The sequence below is a fragment of the Lynx canadensis genome, chromosome C2 (genome assembly GCF_007474595.2).
Source record: "Lynx canadensis isolate LIC74 chromosome C2, mLynCan4.pri.v2, whole genome shotgun sequence".
NCBI classification, from domain to species: Eukaryota; Metazoa; Chordata; class Mammalia; order Carnivora; family Felidae; genus Lynx; species Lynx canadensis.
In genome coordinates this window covers 94,706,148-94,725,478 of record NC_044311.2, presented here as the reverse complement: position 1 = coordinate 94,725,478, position 19,331 = coordinate 94,706,148, and positions in this window count along the sequence as shown.

Here is a 19,331-nt window from a genome sequence, read left to right as displayed (position 1 = left end):
CTTCCTCAGTGCCATCAATGGCACTGTAAATTTTGGGGGAGTTGTTTGGTCAGGTAAGATGCATTTTGTCCCAGAAGCTGTGATTGATAAGGTGCAAGCCTATCCAATCCCTAATAATATGAAAGAGGTGCAAACCTCTGAAGGGATTTTTGGGGTTTGAAGGACTTTTGTTCCCCACCTGGCACAGTGCTTCTGTCCCTTATACCACCTGGTAAAGAAAGGGCATGGGTGCAATCCAGGATCAGAGCTGCAAGCTGCCTTTGAGAAAGCAAAAATACTAATGAAACACATTAGCTCTGGGTATCTCACGAATAAACCCTTAGGGTCATGGAAAGATATATGAAAAGCATTTGGGTTCACCTGCAAGAGCCTCAGGCAGCCTTTACTGTCCTCTGAATCCCAACACACAAGGCACTGACACCCCCCTCATAACCTAACTCAGGTATGAGCCCTACCAACTGACCCTTCAGTAAATACAGCAGATGGGGTATGTAGGAAGAGTGGCCACCGTAGCACCCAAGTGGGGATGGCATATTGCCAAGAATGATAGCTTTCCCTTGAAATATAGTGACTGGTTAATGCAGTACACAGCAGGTCCAATGTGTTCTAAACAATACCAAAGACAACTGTCAAAGGAATCTGGGGACATTCACTGAAGTTCCCAACTGCTGAGAAATTGACGGTTTGATTATATTGGTCCCTCCCTCAGAGTGAGGGTCCTAAATATGCCTTGCTTTGGTGGACACTACATACAGCCTAACCCAAACTTCACTTTTGCCGTGCGAAGCAGGCTGCCACCATCAGGGGACTAAAGAAACTGGGCGCCTCAGTCGTTTAAGCATCCTGCTCTTGATTTCAGATCAGATCATGATCGCAGGGTCGTTGGATCCAGCCCCTTGTCAGGCTCGGCACTGAGCACGGAGCCTGCTTAAGATTCTCTTTCTCCCTCTCTCTCTGCCCCTCCCCCTCCTCATGCACACACACACACACACACACACACACACACACACACTGTCTCTCTCTCTCTCTTTCTCGGTCACTCTCTCTCTCAAAAAAAAAAAATAATTAAAAAAAAATAAACTGAGTACCATGTATGAATATTCGACCCTGGTTGAATAGATAGTGATCAAGGGTCACATTTTATAGGTCATGATGTACAAGACTGGATGAAAGTACATGATATTGAATGATGGCTTTATCTCCCCTATAACCTGCAAGGAGAAGGGTTGGTAAAAAGGAAGAATGAAATATTAAAGCAGCCTATTGGCCAGGTGGGCTGAAGTACCATTCCAGGCTTTAATACATCTGAATAATCAAACAGTAGAACCTGCTGCCCCATATGCCAAACTGGGGACCCCAGCCAAGATACTTAACTATGTAAAGGTATGCAAATCTTGGGAGATACTCATTGTCCTGAATCTCACTATGGTCCACATGCTATGGTGTTGAAAATGTCAAGCCCCATCACACCTGGGAAAGGCATTATGTACTGGAGTTTGCCATGGGATGTCCCACCGGATGGGGGTTAACTTTGCATGCCCAGCACAAATCACCTGGGATCCTATTGTCCTGCTGCAAGCTGAACCTGTGGAAATGCACTGTACCTGGAACAGAACACGCACCTTTGGAAGAGGGGGAAGGTAGGGGTCCTGGCCTGACATATGCTACCTCTAGTCCATCTCCTCATACCTGACAGTACTGTTTCCCCCAGCCAACATGTATGGTATAAACAACAAAGTTAAATTCCTAAAGCTGTAGTCACATTAATACCTAACAATCAGGCCACAAGTATAATTCCTATAGAAGGGGAAGACCTTCCCGTATAGGTCCCTACTAAATATGTCTTTTTAACCTTAGACTTCCGTGGCCTCTGTGGTGTCTGGTCACAGAAACAGCATCCAGTAACTTCCTGCAGTTGGCCGGCTCATCCACCCGACAAAGGAATCAATCCAACTGTTGGATGTGTGGGCAACTGTCCCTCTCTAGCTCATTAGGATGGCCATGGTGGGTATCACCACTACAGGGTGGGGATTGGAAGGCCTTAAAGCAGTGCATTATGGAAGAACAAGCTAGGACTATTACTCCTAATTCATTTGATATTACCAATACTGATTTAGAAACCTGGCCTGTTGTACCCACTGTCACTAACCCTAGGCATGGGCATTCTTTTCCTGTCAATCAAACTGCACAGGCAGCCCATCAGACCGCTGATCAGAAGGGTCCTAAAAATAGACCCATTGGTGGCTATGCTCAGAATTGGGATGTGTTCGGGTGGCTTACCCTGGGGTTATAAACATTTGAGCACCCTGGCAACCCTATGTTGGAAACAAAAAATCACTCCAAACAGAACCAACTCATTTCACTAAGAATAGAGAATGGATATCACTAGAACTGTGCAGTCATTCTGTCACATTAAAGGATAGTGACTGATTTGGCACAAACAGGTTCTGCTATCTAGGTGTTTATTGCATAGTCCCGAAGGAGAACCAATGTGTGGTACAAATATTTGGCTGTGGCTTCCACCTGGATGGTTGAACCACTATACTTTGGGTTTTCCCTGGGCATAGGAGAGGGGTTGCCCCACAGTAACAAAAATTGCTGATCTCCCTCTCTTTGAGGCCAGAGAAGCATGTTCTGTTTCCCACTGGTTTCATCATTTGACTGCTGTCTTTGTCCCCTCCATTGGCCTGGAGGATGTTGTAGCACACACGGAAACCCTTACTAAATTCACCAAACAAGCCTTAAATGACAGCTGGCAAAGCCTGTCTTTACTAAACCTGAAATGTCTCCAATAATAAAAGTTACCTGGAGGATAAAATAGAAAGACCTTGGACATGACTACTGCCTCACAAGGAGGAAGCTGTGCCACTATCCAGTGTCATGTGTTAATAGCCTCCTCTTAATGTATCATCTCTATTAAATCACACGAAGACACAAGTGAAGACGCTGAGCAGTCCAACCTCTAGCCTATGGGACTTAGTACATCAGTGGTTCAGATGATGGGGCTCTTGGAAAAAACGTTGTTACTTATTTTGGGAGTCATTATCTTAATCTTAGTTTTCTAGTGCATGCACTTCTATTGTTGCTATGATATCTGCCTTCGTTGCAGTCAGATAGCCACCAAATGAGCAAATTCTTCATACTAATGAAACTCCTTGCTGACCTCTCAGGGCACATTGCAGAATAGGGAGACATGGAAGATTGTAAGAGCTGGTCATGAAGGGTGGAGTGATAGAGAAGGTCACTGAGAAGACGTGACTACCAATGGACCTGCGAGCTGGATGTGGGCCATTTGAGGCTCATCACCTGCACCTTGTCCTTGGAATCTACATTCTGCCCACTGCACCCACAGTGGGATTCATTTTCAAAGATGCAGACTTGAGAGAACGATGAGTTATTGAGACTATCTCGATGGTATATGTGACAGAACCCAGTTAAGGCCACTAAATAAGATTCTGACGGGCTGGTGCAGAAATACACTCATCTTGTGGCTGCCTAAAACAAACCTTGTTTGTGAATGTCCTTGCTTATTAAACCTACCACCTACCAATCTAGAATGATCTGCCTCTGTCTTTGGTCTCTCCCTGCCCTCTGTGTATGTCTAGTTGTCGAATCACTATGTTGTGCATCTGAAACTAATGTTGTATGTCAACTATACTTCAATTAAAAAAAATCAATTGGCTATCAGGAAAGAAATAAGAGACGAATGGGATATAGTTAAGATATTTTTAATGACAGCTATTATGAATTTATGTGGATAAATTTGAAATTTTATAAAAACATTTTAAATGTAGATCAGTGTATGTGTCAATGCATGTATAAAAATATCATTAAATAAATCTGAATCTGTTTTTAAAGTAAATAAATAAAAAAGTAGTGATGATAATAATAATGTTGTAATAAAGCAGCTAAATTTTGAGTCCTCTCAATGTCTTTCATCGTGTTTTAAGTACTTTATATGTGTTAATTGATTTAATTCTAATCTGAACCCTATGAAATGTATATTATTATTGCTATTAACTATTATGCTGTGCTCACAAGTGTAGTTACCATCTGTTACCATACAACTGACTATATTATTTATATACATATACATAAATATTACATATATACATATATTACATTGCACTGACTATATTCTCTATGATGTACTCTTCATTCTTGTGATTTTTTCATTCCATAACTGGAAGTCTGTATCTCCCACTCCCCTATATCCATTTTGCCCATCCTCCACCCCTTCTCTCTGGCAACCATCAGTTTGTTCTCTGTATTTACGGGTCTGTTTCTGCTTTGTTTGTTTAGTTTTTTAGATTCCAGATAAAAGGGAAACCGTATGTCATTTGTCTTTCTCTGACTTATTTCATATATTACTATGTCCTATAGGTCCATCCATGTTGTCACAAATGGCAAGACTTCATTCTTTTTTATGGATGAATAATATTTCATTGTATATAAAGAGCACATCATCTGTCAGTGGACACTTAGGTTGTTTCTAGATCTTGGCTATTGTACATAATTCTGAAATAAACATAAGGGTGCATATATATTTTTAAATTAGTTTTTGTTTCCAGGGGTGGAATTACTGGATCACATGGTATGTCTTTTTTTTAATTTTTGAGGAAACTCTACACTGTTTTACACAGTGGTTTCCCCACTTGACATTCCCACCAACAGTGCATGAGGGTTCCTTTTTCTCTACATCCTCACCAACACCTGTTAATTCTGGTCTTTTTTGAAACTAGTCATTTGACAGGTATAAGGTGATATTTCATTATGATTTTGATTTGTATTTCCCTACTGATTAGTGATGTTGAGCAACTTTTCATGTTCCTGTTATTATCACTACTTTTAGATTTTTATAATGAGTTAAAGTTTACATATAGTGAAATACCCAGATTTAAGTGCACCTTTTGACGAGTTTTGACAAATTCATGCACCAGTCTAACCACTACCACAATTAAGATACAGAATATTTTCATCACACCAAGAAATTCCTTCCTACCTCTTATTGTCAATCCCCTACCCTTCATGGGTATATGCTATTCTGATTTCCATCATCTAAATTTCCTTTTATCTATTCTTGAACTTTGTATAAATAGAATACACATGTATTATTCTGCTTTTGGCTTTTTTCTTCTTATTTTTCAGATTCATCTCTATTGTTGCATGTATCTGTAGTTTGGGCTTCTGTTTTCTCTTTATTAGTATCACATTATGTAAACATATACCCATTTATTTATCCATTCACCCATTAATAAGCACTGAGTTGCTTCCATTTTGGAGCTTTTGTAGATAAAGATGTTACAAGCATGTTATAGATACACTTTTTTGTGGACACGTGTTGTCATTTGCTTTTGCTTACTTAAGAGTGCAGTGGGATTAGATATTTGAGAGATATGCTTTCTACAAGCTATGTACTATAATTCCAGTTTCTCACATATTTGTCAACATTTGGTGTTAGTAGTTTTGTTATTTCTTATCCGTTGCTTATTCGTTTTTAGTCATTTTACTGAGTATGAAATGGTATGTCATTGTGGTTTCAATTTGCATTTCCCCTGTTGACTAATTAGGTTGAGCATTTTTTTCAGCAGTAAAGTATTCACTTCTGCAATGTTTGTTTAAGTCTTTGGCCCATTTTTATTGGGTTGTTTGTCTTTTTGTTATCATTTTATAGTTCTCTTTTTAATGTTTATTTTTGAGAGATAGAAAGAGAGGCAGAGTGCAAGTGGGAGGGGCAGAGAGAGAAGGAGACACAGAATCGGAAACAGGCTCCAGATTCTGAGCTGTCCCACCAGCCAGGCAATCATGACCTGAGCTGAAGTTGGTCGTTCAACTGACCAAGCCACCCAGGCACCCCTATAGGACTTCTTTACATACCCTAGAGATATTGTTAGTGAGTTATATGTATCGCAAATATTTACTTCCATTACATGGTAATGTTAATTCTATGCTAGTATAAATAATTTTGTTACGAAGATTTGGATAGAAATGTTTGTGAATATATGCTTTTATGTCTCTTTGGTCTATGAGTGGGATTTCTGGGTCACATGGGAAGCATATATTTAACTTCATATAATACTGCCATGTTGTTTTCCATAGTTGCTCTGTAGTTTCAGATACCCAGCAGCAAGATATAGAAGTTCCAGGTGTTCCACACCCTTGTCAACACTTGGTATTGTAAGCCTGTTTGACTTTGCCTAGTGGATATAAACTGGTATCTCATTTTGGTTTAAATTTGCATTTCTATAACGACTAATGACTTGAACATCTTTTTGTGTGCTTATTGCCCGTTTGTATATCCTCTTTTGTGAGGTGACTTCTTAAACCATTTTCTCATTTTATTTTTTTAAAATTTTTTTTTTCAACGTTTATTTATTTTTGGGACAGAGAGAGACAGAGCATGAACGGGGGAGGGGCAGAGAGAGAGAGGGAGACACAGCATCGGAAACAGGCTCCAGGCTCTGAGCCATCAGCCCAGAGCCCGACGCGGGGCTCGAACTCACGGACCGCGAGATCGTGACCTGGCTGAAGTCGGACGCTTAACCGACTGCGCCACCCAGGCGCCCCCATTTTCTCATTTTAAATGGTATTTATCTTATTATTGAGTTGGAATGTATATTATTTTGACATTCTAGATTTAAGCCTATTGTCAGATACAGGTTTTGTGAATACTTTCTATCAGTCAATAGTTTGCCTCTTAATTTTCTTAATTGCTTTTAAAATAGCAAAATTTTTTTTTATTTTCATCAAGTCCATTTTTCTTTTATATTTCATGCTTTTGTTTACTATTTGAGAAATTTATGTTTTTTTTTATTCCCTTTGTCCTATTTATTCATAATTATCATTTCATACAGGTCATGTAAAAAATTTCTAAATTTATTCTCCGGTTCTGGGTGCTATTTTAAGTGGAATTGATTTTTCACATTTTTTGTTAATTATCCATAGCACATACATGAAGTACAATTGGTATATTAACACTGACCTTGCATATCCAAACTTGATTCACTTATTAGTCTAAGTAGCATATTAGTCATTTATTGTATTTTTATGTACATGATCATGTCCTTTTCAGAGTTCTGTTTCTTCCTTTTCCATACTTATGATATTTTGTTTATGTTATCAAATTTCACTGACTAGAACTGGTCCTACAGTGTTGATTACAATCTTTCCTGGTTCCTGATCTTAAATGGCAATCATTGAGCCTTTCACTATTGAGTACTGTGTTAGCTTAATGTCCTTCCTCAGGCTAAAGAAGTCTTGTTGTTTGCTGAGCATTCAGAATTTTTTAAAAATTAGTGAGTATTAAATTTTAGAAATGCAATTTCTGCTTCTACTGAAATTATATACTTTTACTGCTTTATTGTATTAATGTGCTAAATTAGAATGATCAATTTTTTGGAAGTTAAATCAACCTTGCCTTCCTTAGGAAACACCTATTCAGTCAGGAATGCTATCCATTTTATATATTTTTGGATATAATTTCCTAACATTTTTCTAGGGATTTTCACACCTGAGTTCACAGGGAACATATATCTGTAGTGTTCTTTTGTTGTGTTTTCTCTGGATTTGGTGTCACCATACTACTGATTTCAGGATAGGAGTTGGAAAATAGTGACTCTCCCTCAGTTTTCTGCAAGAGTTTATATGTGATTGTTACTATTGCTTCCTTAAATGTCTGAGAATTCACCATTAAAGCAATCTCAACTGAAGTTTTTTCTTGTGAGATCCTTTTATTAATTCAATTTTTTAAATACATGTTGGATATTTGGATTTTTCTACATTTTCTTGGGCCAGATTCATAAATTTCATGAATCCTTAAATAAATTTCAATTTCATCTAGATTATAATTTTTTTGGAATAAAATTGTCCATAATTGTTTTTTTTAATTTATTTATTTTATTTATTTTTTAAGAATCCCAAGCAGGCTCCACACTGTCAGTGCAGAGCCCAATGCAGGGTTCGAACTGTGAACTGTGAGATCATGACCTGAACTGAAATCAAGAGTCAGATGCTTAACTGACTGAGCCACCCAGGCACCCCTATAATTTTTTTTTATTTATTATCACTTAATACCTATAACATCTCTAGTGATATACTCTATTTCACTTATATTGTTGAAAATGGGTTTCTTCTTGCTTTTTTTTTCTTGATCAGCCTAACTAAATCCTTATTAATTTTATTGATCTCTTCAAAACAAAAGCTTTTTGGTTTCACATTTTTTTTTACTATTTTCTGTTTTTTGTTTAATTGGCTTCTGCTCTTATCTTTATCAGTTCCTCCCTTTAAATTCTTTTTTGTTTACCCTGCTTTTTTATTGTAACTTCTTAAGGCAAAATTATAGATTATTGATTTTACACTGCCCATCTCTCTAAAATAGCATAGCATTTGAAGCTATGACTTTCCCTTTAAACACAGTAGCTATATCTCACAAATTTGAGATGCTGCATTTTCATTATCAGTTAGACAATTTTTCTCATTTTCCTTTGTAATTTTTTGACCCATCAGATATATTAGAAGTATTTTACTGAATTTTCAAATACTTGTGGATTTCCTAGATAATTTATTTTTATTAAGTTCTAATTTAATGTCATTACAGCCAGAGAACATAAAAGATTTTAGTCTTTAATTATTTTTTAAGTATAGTGACACACAATGGTATATTCATTTCAGGTGTACAACTTAGCAATTTGACAAAATTTGGCATTATGCTATGTTCACCACAAATATAGCTACCATCTGTCCCATTATATCAGTATAATAACAACATTGAATGTATTCCTTATATTCTGCTTTTTACATTTTTTGAGGTTTTTTTTACTAACATTCTAAAAATGTCACCTAGTTCAATTTATTTGACAGAGTTGTTCCAACTTTCTATATCCTGAATCATGTTCTGTGTACTTCCTCTATTAGTTAGTTCTATTACTTCCTCTATGAGAGGAATGCAGACATTCCTAATTTTAATTGTAAGTTTATTTATTTTCCTTTTAGACCTCACAGGTTTGGTCTATTTTATTTTGAAGCTCTTTAATTAGGCACATAAACATTTTGGATTATTAAGCTTTCTTGATTAATTTATCCTCTCATCATATTTTCTTCTTTATCTTTACTGATATTCTTGGTCCTAAAGTCAACTTTGTCTAATAATATAGCCACTCCAGTTTTCTTATGACTACTCTCCATAGCATATATTTTTTTCATATTTTTTCCTACAACTTACCTGTGTTTTATTCTTAAATTTCACCTTCTATAGACATCATATGCTTATGTCTTGTTTTATTTATTCCAGAAATCTCTGCTTTTGATTACAATGTTTAGACTATTGACATTTAATATAACTGAAATGTTTGGGTTTAATTCTACCATCTCGACATTTGCTTTCTTTTCATCCTATCTGTTCTTTGTTCTTTCTTTTCTCATTTCTTGACTGCTTTTAGATTTGATAGGTGTTTTTTAAGATTCCATTTTATTTCCAATACTGACTTATTAGCTATATCTCTTGGCTATTTTTTTATAATGCTAAGTTCTTACAGTGGCATAAAAAAAAAACATAGTGCCTAGAGGCATACATACTCCCATCAGAATTGAAAACTTTACCCAAAGTCAGGGAATTTAAAGCTGAAGAACAATATAATGTTTAAGAAGGAGTTGCTTTCACTGGCTTAGGAGTAGCTCTCAATGACAGATTATAAAATGGAGGCACTAGCGGCCAAATAAAATAAATGGAGATAAGAAATTCAGGACTTGACAGTGAAATAAAGAAACAAACAAAACAACAATAAAACTGGTGTGGGTGCAGATTTGATTCTTACAGATTCCCTAAAAGCATAGTTTTCAGAGATGTCCCTAGGGAAGTTGTGTTTGACCAGATGAATCTCCGGATAGGAACTGATATGCCCCCATCACACCTTCCAAGTATGCTTCATTGGAACTTTTCCTTTGAACCCAATGTCTGACACCTCTTCCCAGCTGTTGAGGCAATGAAGACTGGAACATTAGAGTTCTACCTGGCAGGAATAGAGAAGAATGTGAGATAAAACTGCTAGAAATGTATGACTTCAGATGTCCTATTAATAATAAAATTTAGGTTCTCCCCTTGGCTAAATCTCACACACACTTTCAAAACTGCAGCATTAAGAACACAGAGAGTGATACAAGTATCATTTCTGGTACTGGAAATGTTATTTTTTACTTTCCCTGGTTAAGATTGCTTTTGATTGATTGCTTTTGATTAATTGCTTTATGTCCTATGTGAATGACTATTAAAAGAATATGGAACCTAAGTTTCCATTAGTAGATGAATGGATAAGGAAAATGTGTGTGGGGTGTGTGTGTATGTATATGTATATGTATATGTATGTGTGTGTGTGTGTGTTTAATATTACACAGCCATAAAAAGGATGAGATCATGTCATTTCAGACAAAATGGATGGACCTAAAGGGTCTTATGCTAAGTGAAATAAGTTAGACTGAAAAAGATAAATAACACATGATTCCACTCATAAATGGAACCTAAAGAAATGAATAAACAAACAAAAAGCAGAATCAGAAGTATAAATACAGAGAACAAACTGATGGTTGCCAGGGGGAAGAGGGGAGGAGGATGGGCAAAATGGGTGAAGGGAAGTGGCAGATACAGGCCTGTAGCTGTGGAATGATTAAGTCATGGGCATAAAAAGCAGAGCATAAGGAATAGCCAGTGATGCTGTGATGAAGATGTAATGGGATAGGTAACAGATATATTTGTGATGAACATGGCATAATGTGTAAACTTGTCAAACCCCTAAGTTGTACACCTGAAACTAATATAACACTGTATATCAACTATATTCCAATAAAAAATTAAAATAAAAAAGAATACACCCAATAGAAGATGAATATATCCCCCCCTCCAACTCATATGAAACACATTAACTGTGATCCTTTTCCAGGATGTGTCTTGTTCTGTCCATTTGAGTCTCAATTCTAAAAAATGTAAAGATGCTTTGTGAAGTTCTCCACTGCTCCCAAATGTCAAATGCAATCCATTATGTTCATTGTAATTTTCCATCCCCTTGTATATACCTGAAAGTTATGATCTTTTCTGCCCATGTTCTACCTACCTGCTGCCTTTCCTAATTTCCTGGCAGACGATACAATGGGTCATATGTCCATCAAATTCATACTCTTAATTCTGGTGGCTTCTTCTGCTCCTCACATCCTTGTCTATTTCCTAACTCCCTAGACTGGACGAAAGAGAAGACCTAGGGCTTCCTTACACTGTTTATTCTTAAAGCCTTATTGAACATATACATCTAGTTAGTATTATTCTACTTCCAACTTGTTTTGGGACTTAACACCCTTCCCACCCCCCAACCCCCAATCCAGGCTTAGTGTAATTCTTAAATAGAGAGTATTTAATTTCTATGTTAGTCTGGGAAGTCTTCTGAGAAGCAGATGCTAATATAAAATGAAACACACACACACACACACACACACACACACACACACATACATTTTAGGGGAAACATCATAAGAGAAAAATGGGAAAGAGAGCCATCAGAGTGCACTGCTAGTCTAAGCCTGAGTGAAGGAGAGAGCAAGGGAATGCTGGGTGGAAAGTCCTCTTCTGCATCAAGGAGTTCTCTAGCTCAAGTCAGCCATCAGAGCAGAGCTGTTGCTTGTCTTCCAGGATCATGAGTGCCTTAGCCGTGTGCGGTCATCAGCTGGGAGTAATGCGTGGGGACCACAGCTTCAGCACGATTACACTGGTATATTTCCGAGTACAGTACTGGGACCTTTGATCAGTGAGGTCCTGTGTAGTTGGAGGATCTTCGAGCCATAAGTCCCAATCCCATCTTCCAAATTCTTTTCTGGAGAGGAAAGAGGTATTGAATAGGAGGAAGAAAATGTTGCTACCATTTCTCCTTTTACTAAAGTCTCAACCTAAGCCACTTGCTATTGGCCACAAATGGTAGATGACTATAGGCCTGAGGGTTAGAGATTCACCTGTATCAGGGTAACAAGAAGTGATAGTTTCAGAGTAAAAATAGAAAAATAAAATAAAGAAAAACATCATCTAAAGTATTTGAAAATGCCCTTGGAATCCTTTCAAAACCTAAATAAATTAATGTCACATACCTCCTGTAATTAAACCTTGATTTTCTAAAGTACCAACATCAAGATAAATAGGAATAATTATTCATTTTTTCTGTTTTGCTTAATTATGCATATTGTGCATTTGAACCTATTTTTCATTTTAAATGTGCAATGTTTCAGACACATTATGCTTAATATAGGCTTATATGAGTAACCTGGGATCCCAACCATCAATTACGACATTTATGACATTGCTTCTATGGGGAAGTACTTTCCAAGTTCCCAGTGATACATTTATAAATGAGCTTTTGGGATATAACCTATTTGCAAGTTGAAGATGTTGATCTTATATCTTTCAATGTTTTATATCTTTCAAATATCTTTCTGTGATCTTTGCAAAATGTTTCCATCTCTGTTGAGCCTTCCTATGCCACACTGGAGCAGGGAAGGAGGCAATAATTGTTTTTTATTCTTTCTTTCTCCACCTGAGATTCATACCTGGGTATCCAGGAATGTGTGCCCAAGCCCGTCCTCCTCATTTTTGTTAACCACCGCCTCCCAATTTCAATTCAAAACTCATTTTTCATGATTGAAATCAGATGAGTGGTTAACTTGGTGAGGGGGTACTGACTTGGAGGGGACAGAAGAGTTTCCTGGGATGTTGGAAAGGTTCTGCATCTTTATTGGTTGGTGTTACATAGGTGCATAAGAATGTAATGATTGGTTGACATCTCCACTTAAGATCTGTGCAGTTTATGTAATTATAGTTGAATTCCTTTTTTTTTTTTGAAAACTTACCATTCTAAATTTCATAAGTGACCCTATAAATTAACCATAGGTTAATTGTTAATCATTGTTTATAGTGAGTTAAGTTTATCCTAGCTATATGATACCTGAATTTTAATCAACACCATCATCGACTTTACTTTCAGGCACATTATACTGAAGTTACTGAACAGTTCATGTTACTAGCAAAGACACCAGGAGTGAGTTGATCTAGAACACAAGAACCTGTTAGTAAAAGCCAGTTTTGGGAATAAAATATGGTTGAAAATCTTAATAGATTTGTATGAACTAGTTACATGTGATATTCATAACCTTTTGTGAATCATTGCTTTTTTGTTTACACAATGGTCTACTTTGAGGCTTCTATCAGTACATTCCTGTTTTTGTGACACACGCACACATACACACATTCACACATTTACAACTGCCCCAAACAGAAAAATAATGGCTATCAGAAATGTTTTGTTTTAGTGTGAGTTACCATTACTGTGTTTGTTTATTGTAAAGGTGGACATTTAGCATTCAGTGTAGTTTTCAACAAAAAAAGTAATAAGCAAATGAGGTGCCTGGGTGACTCAGTTGCTTAAGCTTCCAACTTCAGCTCAGGTCATGATCTCACCATTCATGAGTTCAAGCCCCACATCGGCTTTGAACTGACAGCATGGAGCTTGCTTCAGATCCTCGGTCTCCCTCTCTCTGTCCCTCCTCTACTGTCTCTCTCTCTCTCTCTCAAAAATAAACATTAAAAAGAAAACAGTAATAAAAATATGAATAAAGTTTACATTGCCTCAAATTGGAAAGGTTAAATAAAGAGATTTTAGGTAAGATCTTATCACGTTTGAAGTTAGAGGCTCATTTCAGAATGACTTTCCCCCCAAAAGGCATTATGTATATACATGCTTATATATGTATATGTGTGCTTATACATACATATACTTGTGCATATATGTGCCATTTTTATATGTAAATATACTGAAAACAGAGTGAAAAAAAGGACAGAAATTATCTTGTATTTGTATGAAGAACAAATTTTACTATATATATATATAGATAGACAACTTTTATCTATAAGAAAAATGTATTGGTTTATTCCAGAAGTTACAGAAGAATGTGTCAGCCACTGAAACTAATTTGAACTTAACATCTCAACCATAGCCTAAAATTCAACGCTTCTGTGAATGCCCTGATCAGAGAAACACAGCATTTCAACACTCTGCTTGACCAGGAGATCTCAATGTGGCTGATCATTAGGAAATAATAAAGAGTTTTCCTTTTTCTGATCTATAATAACAATTTAAAAATATGTGCATATATTTTCAATGTTAATTAAGACATTTCAGACATAACTCAGATTAATCAGGAGCACTATGTCTCTCAGGCAAAAGTAAAAGCAAAACACAGGGGCCTGAAGTAGCCATACATGAAAGACAACCATTCAAATGACTCTGTTCCATAACTTTTTCCTTTCTCAACACTCACCAAACATATCATCACTAGCTAATGACATGCTATACATGAATATATGTGAATATGCATAGATAGATACATATATAGTCCCACCCACTGGAAGAGCACAGAAAGGGAAAAGACTATCTGTATCCTCTGTTCTTCCTTCTGTAGCAGCTAGCACAAATACTTGGATAAAATAGATGCTCAGTAACAATGTTTTGCCTGCCTAACTCATCTTATTGTCTAGCTGCTGTAACAAATTACCCCACACTTAATTAAAACAATACAAATCTGGTATTTCACAGTTTCTATAGGTCAGAAGTCCGGGCACAATGTAGTTGCTGTTGAGTTGCATAAGGCCAAAATCAAAGTGTTTCTGTCGGGGGATTCTGGAGATGGATCCCCTTACAAACTCATTCGCATTGTTGGCTGCATTTGGTTCCATGTGGCTATAGCATGGAGGTTCCCATATTCTTGCTATCTTTCGGCCAGGGGTCATTTTCAGCTTCTAGAGGCCGTCTACAGTCATTAGCTCATATCCCTCTTTATCTTCAAAGCCAGAAACAGTGAGTAGAATCTTTTTCATGCTTTGAATCCAATTTCTTCTTTTGCCTTATATTTCCTTTCTTTTCCTATCCTGCCACATCTCTCTGACTGACTTTCTGCCTGTTTTGTCTGCTTTTAAGGCCCACGTGATTATACTGTACTCAGCAGAATAATCTTCCTATTTTAAGGTCAGCTGACTGGTAACCTTAATTCCATTTCTAAAGCCCCTTCACAGCAGTACCTAGGTTCATATATATATATATATATTTTTTAAATATCTAGGGGGTGGGAATCTTGAAGGCACATTTATAATTTTTTTAACGTTTATTTATTTTTGAGAGACAGAGAATGAGAGAGAGAGTATGAGTGGGGGAGGGACAGAGAGAGGGAGACACAGAATCTGAAGCAGGCTCCAGGCTCTGAGCTGTCAGCACAGAGCCTGATGCAGGGCTCGAACCCACGGACCATGAGATCATGACCTGAGCTGAAGTCAGACGCTTAACTGACAGAGCCACCCAGGTGCCCCTTGAAGGCACATCTTTAGAATTTTGTCTACACACAGTCCTAAAAAATCAGAATGTATATGAGACACCCAAAGTACATGGCTCAGTGGAGAGAAGACACAATCTAAACAGTACTTGTGATTACTAACACACACAAACTGCCTTGTGGTGGGCATAAAAGTGGAAGTCAGCAGGGAGTTAGTTCCACATTCATTACGCAAATAGTTTAAGGTGAGTTTGGGCAAGTTGCCTTGAGTAGCTAGGCTTAAAGTAAATGTTCTGAGAGTGGTTATCATGTTTTTGAGCAGGTGCAACCAAGATCCTAGTGAAAACAGAGGACTATTAAGTGAAGCCAATTAAAGTGGGGAAAATAACGTGGTCCTGGAACTGCATTGCCATGGTTCCTTTCTCTACTCATTTTTACTATTTCCAAACCAAATAAACATTCACTGTTTGGAAGGGAAGTTGCAAAAGGAAAAAGAGGCAAGACAGAGGGATAAGAATGCTTGGTGGTAGGGTGGAGTGTAAACTCCCAAGAAAAAAATAAAGAAAACAGATTTGAACATAAGAAAAAAAGCTAGAAAAATGGACAAGGCAAACATGAAGCTAAAACTAGGCAGACAAGAGAATTTACAAAACTGAAGATTGAGACTTTTCTCTATAGCCAAAGAATTATTTTTCTCTATTTTACAGTCTTGTCCATTAAAAATGTACAGACCAGAGGGGCACCTGGGTGGCTCAGCTGGTTGAGTGTCAGACTCTTGATTTCGGCTCAGGTCGTGATCTCACAGTTTGTGAGTCTGAGCTCAGTGTCAGGCTCCACACTGATTATGCAGAGTGTCTTGAGATTGAGATTGAGATTGTCTTGAGATTCTCTTCCTCTATCTCTTGGCCTGCCCCAGCCCCTTCCCCCATCTCTCTCTTTCAAAATAAATAAATAAACTTAAAAAAAATGTACAGACTAGGGGGTGCCTAAGCGGCTCAGTCAAGTGTAGTTTGTGAGTTTGAGTCCCGCCTGGAGCTCTGTGCTGACAGCTCAGAGCCTGGAACCTGCTTCTGATTCTCTCTGTGTGTGTGTCTCTCTCTCTGCCCCTCCCGACTTGAACTCTGTCTCTCTCTCTCTCTCTCTCAAAAATAAGCATCTAAAAATTTTTAAAAATGTACAGATTAGAAAAAATGGTAACCATATCCTGGTATTAGTTAATATGCTTGCTTTCCTCCATCTTCATACTCTTCTGCGAAAAAATTTTAAATGTTTTTATTTATTTTTGAGAGGGAGAGAAATAGAAGAGGGAGGGAGAGAGAGAAAACGCGAGTGGGGGAGGGGCAGAGAGAGAGGGGGACAAAGGATCCAAAGCAGGCCCTGCACTGACAGCTGACAGCCCTATGTGGGGCTCGAACTCACAAACCTTGAGATCATGATCTGAGCCAAAGTTGGATGCTTAACTGAATGAGTCATGCAGGTGCCTCCCTCTGTGCAATCAATTAACTTTCTCAGTGGAAAGAAATATTAGTGTGGATGCTGAAATCTGGAGCTATTCTATGAACACCTGTGACCAACACAGGGTTATCAGTCTCCTAGATAAGAAACTTGATTTAGGTAGTAGGAAAAAGGAAATTATTTTACAAAGACTATATCATACCAGATACAATAGGTTGCAGTGCTAACTTTTAATCTCAGATCTGCATGTGAATATTCTCAATCCTTGGTTTACCTATAGCAATTTCTTTCCAGGAGCTGTCATCTAATTTCCCTTGGTAACTCCCCAAATGCCCTACATATTGCCCCAAATCTGAAGCTAATATGATACCTCTGCATTCTTAGAATTAGAATCGCTACTCAGACATTCTTTGGAGACATTTCTAATGAGTTTATTATCAATGTTCTTACTGCATATTCCCCTTGTGGGCTTTTACTGACTTCCACCATAAATCTGAATCTTGTAACAAATTCATCTTTGAGAGGATCTCCTGTCTGCCCTTTCCCACAGATTTCACATTGCTTTTCTCATATTCCTTTTCATTTGGTGGTTTTACATTCCTCTTTATCTTCAGTCACCTTTAAAGGAACAGAGCCGGAAGTAGGACCTAGAGCTGCAGTGAACATTGCTGTCTTCTGGGTCATCACTGAGCAACTAAATGTCATTGTGACTGGGGCCAAGATAACTGATGTCTGTCTCAAAGTCATCCCTGCACTGCCTCTCCTGACATCTCAGAACAGCCCCTGCTTACTTAGTAAATGAGCAAAGGGTTAATGATGGGTTCCAACACTGGAAGACAGAAGATTGACCATGGAATTGAAATGTGAAATCTTCATAGCTCTCACACATTTGCCTTTAAACAGGAAGGTTGGTTTTCGGTAGAAGGAAGATGTTTCTAGTTGTCTAGTGGTTTCTTGACAATTTAAGACTAACCACCCTAATTCTCCTTTTTTTATTTGAGTGATTACCTCTTGGTTGTCTCTTGGTTCATCCATCAGTTATGAATTTAAAGGCTATTATGACCTAGATACAGCCAAACACACTACACAATCCATCTTTTTTTAATACTACTTTCCCTAATTTTTTATATAACAAATCTAAAGGCCATTTTTAAATTGTTTTACAACTGTTCCTTTCATTCTGGTAATGTTTTCTTCTTTTGTGTGTGCTTGTTGTTGGTACTTAAATACCATTTTCCTGCTCAAAACATTTGGCTTCCCACTGTTAACCAAGATAGCCACAGCCACAACTACAACTTTCCTCTGTGGTCTAGCTGTTTTTTTTTTTGTTGTTGTTGTTTTTTTTTTTCTTTTTTTTCTCCCAGTGTGGGGGACCCCAGGAGAGTCTTCAGCCCTCTCCCTCTGCAGTGTCCCTGAGCACAATGGTAAGAGTCCCGGCTCTAAGTCACAGACCTAGCTTCAATTCCTAGCTCTACTGTTTCCTCCCAGTGTGACTCAACCTCTTGTCATCTGCTCCTCCTCTGTAAACAGTTGAATGTTCTTCCATATGAGAATATAGAGATTAAATGAAATCTGCATACAACACACCTGACACCCCAATAAGAGCCCTGTGTATCTTTACCTCCTTTCCCCCTCTGCCCAGTAAACTCCTCCTAATGTCCCTCCCAGGTGTCACCTTCCAAGAAGGCCTGCCACCCTTGATGAAATATTCCAAAATTTCATCCAGGCTTGAAGGAACCACCTTCCTCTGAAATCTGCTCCAACCAATTTGCTTTGTTTATTGAAGGCACATTTTACATTATAATATCTTAAGAGCCAGGCAGTAAATATGTGAAGAAGCTTATGTAGGGTACCAGGGATAGATGGCATGGGTTCAGTCTCTCTGGGTTTGCTCTTTTTAGGGACATTCATAATCATTAGTTTTTAAAAATGGACTTAATTTTTTTAAAACACTTTTAGGTTTATAAAAAAACTGAGAAGAAAGTGTAGGGAGTTCCTACATACCTGCTCATCTCTTCTGGCCCAGCTCACAGACTGTTAATCCCTGGCTCAGACCATTCTTATCATTCCTTACTCTGTTCTTTTAAAAGAACTCTAACTCACATAAACATCTTACAAAAACTTCTCATAATAAGCAAGGCCCTAATTTTCATAAAATAAATCACTTACCTTTTTACTGCTGGAATGTTATATGTTATTTGACTCTATTTATTAGCTTACAGGGCTAATGAGGCCTTTTTATGTTGGTTATTTCCTCCTACTTATGATACCAAGATTTATGATAAACCTGGTGAGACACTGTTATATAATTTCTGACCTTGGTAGGCCTAAATGCTAAGCTTTTTAAGGTGTGGTTGAGTCCCTATGGTATTGTTTTTATTTTTATTTTTTAATTTAAATGAAAGATTCCTTATTAATGTAACTGTGCCATTTCAGATGTTCTGAGTGTAGAAGACAGGACACAAAGGGGGTGTTGGCAAGCAAGAGATTTACTGAAGGGAAGAGAATGCCTATAAAGCAGGGGAGGA